The 3,643-nt window shown below is 41.4% G+C and overlaps 1 non-coding gene across 1 annotated transcript; it reads left to right on the top strand.

The window, feature by feature from the left end:
- The first annotated feature begins 2,899 nt into the window (after positions 1-2,899).
- On the top strand, positions 2,900-3,003 carry LOC112712163 (small nucleolar RNA R71). The gene has a single exon (XR_003157697.1). It is a non-coding gene; the product is annotated as a small nucleolar RNA R71 (small nucleolar RNA).
- Positions 3,004-3,643: the final 640 nt, after the last annotated feature.

Raw genomic sequence — 3,643 nt, 5'->3', positions numbered from 1 at the left:
TAGAACTCTTGAACCATTAAGATTCCGACTTGTTGGATGGGGTTGGTTAGAACTTCCCAACCTCTTCTTTGGATCTCATGTCGGATCTTCGGATACTCATTTTTCTTGAGCTTGAAAGGGACCTCGGGGATCACCTTCTTCTTAGCCACAACATCATAGAAAGTGGTCTTGATGGGCTTTGGAGATGAATCTTTCCATCTCCCATGACTCGGAGGTGGAAGCTTTTGTCTTTCCTTTCCATTTTTCTAGAGGTTTCTCCGGCCTTAGGTGCCATCAATGGTAATGAAAAAACAAAAAGCTTATGCTTTTACCACACCAAACTTAAAATATTGCTCGTCCTCGAGCAAGAGAAGAAAGAAAAGAAGAAGAAAAGAAAATATGGAGGAGAGTAAGGGAGGTGTATCCGGCCAAGGTGTAGAAGAGGGGGTTGTGTTGTGTGAAACTTAAGGAGAATGGAGGGGTTTATATAGTGAGGGGAGAGGGAGTAGGTTCGGCCATTTAAGGTGGGTTTGGGTGGGAAAGAAATTTGAATTTTGAAGGTAGGTGGGGTTTATGGGGAAGAGTGGATGGATGTGAGTGGTGAAGGGGGTAATTGGGAAGAGAGATTGAGGTGATTGGTGAAGGGTTTTGGGGAAGAGTGTTTATTGGAAAAAGAAGATGAATGTTGAGAAGAGGGGAGAATATGCTAGGTGGGGATCCTGTGGGGTCCACAGATCCTGAGGTATCAAGGATTTACATCCCTGCACCAATTAGGCATGTACAATGCCTTTGCATGCAATTCTGGCATTTAAACGCCGAAGTGATGCATATTCTGGGTGTTTAACGCCCAACTGCAGCATGTTTCTGGCGTTGAACGCCAGTTCTATGCTTGTTTCTGGCGTTCAGCGGCAGTTCTCCTCAGGGTATATTCCTAGCGTTTAAACGCCAGAATGCTGCTTGTTTCTAGCGTTCAACGCCAGATCCATGCTCTGTTTTGGCGTTGAACGCCAGCCAGATGCTCCTTACTGGCGTTTAAACGCCAGTAAGTCCTTCCTCCAAGGTGTGATTTTTCTTCTGCTGTTTTTGATTCTGTTTTTAATTTTAATATTTTTTTTGTGACTCCACAAGATCATGAACCTAATAAAACATAAGAGAACAATGAAAATAAAATAAAATTAGATAAATAAAAATTGGGTTGCCTTCCAATAAGCGCTTCTTTAATGTCAATAGTTTGACAGTGGGCTCTCATGGAGCTTCACAGGTGATCAGGTCAATGTTGTAGACTTCCAACACCAAACCTAGAGTTTGGATGTGGGAATTCAACACCAAAATTAAAGTTTAATTGTGGGGGCTTTGTTTGACTCTGTACAGAGAGAAACTTTTCATGCTTCCTCTCCATTGTTAAAGAAGAAGATCCTTGAGCCTTAAACACAAGGTAGTCCCCATTCAATTGAAGGACTAATTCTCCTCTGTTAACATCTATCACAACTCCTGCTGTGGCTAGGAAAGGTCTTCCAAGGATGATGCATTCATCCTCCTCCTTCCTAGTATCTAAGATTATGAAATCAGCAGGGACGTAAAGGCCTTCAACCTTTACCAACACGTCCTCTACCAATCCATAAGCTTGTCTTAATGACTTGTCTGCCATTTGTAATGAGAATATGGCAGGCTGTACCTCAATGATCCCCAGTTTCTCCATTACAGAGAATGGCATAAGATTTATGCCTGACCCTAGGTCACACAGAGCCTTGTCAAAGGTCATGGTGCCTATGGTACAGGGTATTACGAATTTGTCAGGATCTTGTTTCTTTTGAGGTAAAGTTTGCTGAACCCATGTATCTAGTTCACTAATGAGCAAGGGAGGTTCACCTTCCCTAGTCTCATTACCAAATAACTTGGCATTCAGCTTCATAATGGCTCCTAGATATTGAGCAACTTGCTCTCCAGTTACATCTTCATCCTCTTCAGAGGAAGAATAGTCTTCAGAGCTCATGAATGGCAGAAGGAGGTTTAATGGGATCTCTATGGTTTCTATATGAGCCTCAGATTCCTTTAGGTCCTCAATAGAGAACTCCTTCTTGCTTGAGAGACGTCCCATGAGGTCTTCCTCATTGGGATTCACGTCATCTCCCTCCTTCTTGCATTCAGCCATGTTGAGTATATCAATGGCCTTGCACTCTCTCTTTGGATTCTCTTCTGTTTTGCTTGGGAGAGTACTAGGAGGGGTTTCAGTAACTTTCTTACTCAGCTGGCCCACTTGTGCCTCCAAATTTCTAATGGAGGATCTTGTTTCAGTCATGAAACTTAAAGTGACCTTAGACAGATCAGAGACTAGATTAGCTAAATTAGAAGTGCTTTGCTCAGAATTCTCTGTCTCTTGCTGAGAAGATGATGGAAAAGGCTTGCCATTGCTAAACATGTTTCTTCCACCATTATTAAAGCCTTGTTGAGGCTTTTGTTGATCCTTCCATGAGAAATTTGGATGATTTCTCCATGATGAGTTGTAGGTGTTTCCATAAGGTTCTTCTAAGTAATTTACCTCTGTTATTGCAGGATTATCAGGATCATAAGCTTCCTCTTCAGAAGATGCCTCTTTAGTACTGTTGGATGCATTTTGCCATCCATTCAGACTTTGGAAAATCATGTTGACTTGCTGAGTCAACATTTTGTTCTGAGCCAATATGGCATTCAGAGCATCAATCTCAAGAATTCCCTTCCTCTGAGGCGTTCCATTATTCACGGAATTCCTCTCAGAAGTGTACATGAACTGGTTATTTGCAACCATGTCAATAAGTTCTTGAGCTTCTGCAGGTGTTTTCTTTAGGTGAATGGATCCACCTGCAGAATGGTCCAATGACATCTTAGAGAACTCAGATAGACCGTAATAGAATATATCTATCATGGTCCATTCTGAAAAAACATGTCAGAAGGACATCATTTGGTCATCTATTTGTATCTTTTCCAAGCTTCATAGAGGGATTCACCATCTTTTTGTTTGAAGTTCTGAACATCCACTCTAAGCTTGCTCAGCTTTTGAGGAGGAAAGAATTTAGCCAAGAAGGCTATGACCAGCTTATCCCAAGAGTCCAGGCTATCCTTAGGTTGTGAATCCAACCATGTTCTAGCTCTGTCTCTTACAACAAAAGGAAAAAGCATGAGCCTGTAGACTTTAGGATCTACTCCATTCGTCTTTACAGTCTCGCAGATCTGCAAGAACTTAGTTAAAAACTGATAGGGATCTTCTGATGAAAGTCCATGAAACTTGCAGTTTTGTTGTATTAGAGCAACTAGTTGAGGTTTCAGCTCAAAATTGTTTGCCCCAATGGTAGGGATTGAGATGCTTCTTCCATCAAACTTGGAAGTAGGTGTAGTATAATCACCAAGCATCTTCCTTGCATTATTGTTGTTAGGTCTGGCTGCCATCTCCTTCTCTTGTTCGAAAATTTTAGTAAGGTTGTCTCTGGATTGTTGTAATTTGGCTTCTCTTAGTTTCCTCTTCAGAGTCCTTTCAGGTTCAGGGTCAGCTTCAACAAGAATGCCTTTTTCTTTGTTCCTACTCATATGAAAGAGAAGAGAACAAGAAAAGAAGAGAAGAGGAATCCTCTATGTCACAGTAAAGAGGTTCCTTATTGTTAGTAGAAGAAGAAAGGGAATAAAGAAAGGA

Source organism: Arachis hypogaea, chromosome 1, assembly GCF_003086295.3.
Source record: "Arachis hypogaea cultivar Tifrunner chromosome 1, arahy.Tifrunner.gnm2.J5K5, whole genome shotgun sequence".
NCBI classification, from domain to species: domain Eukaryota; kingdom Viridiplantae; phylum Streptophyta; class Magnoliopsida; order Fabales; family Fabaceae; genus Arachis; species Arachis hypogaea.
The sequence above is the reverse complement of the archived record's forward strand: the minus strand, read 5'-3'. Positions and strand labels throughout refer to the sequence as shown.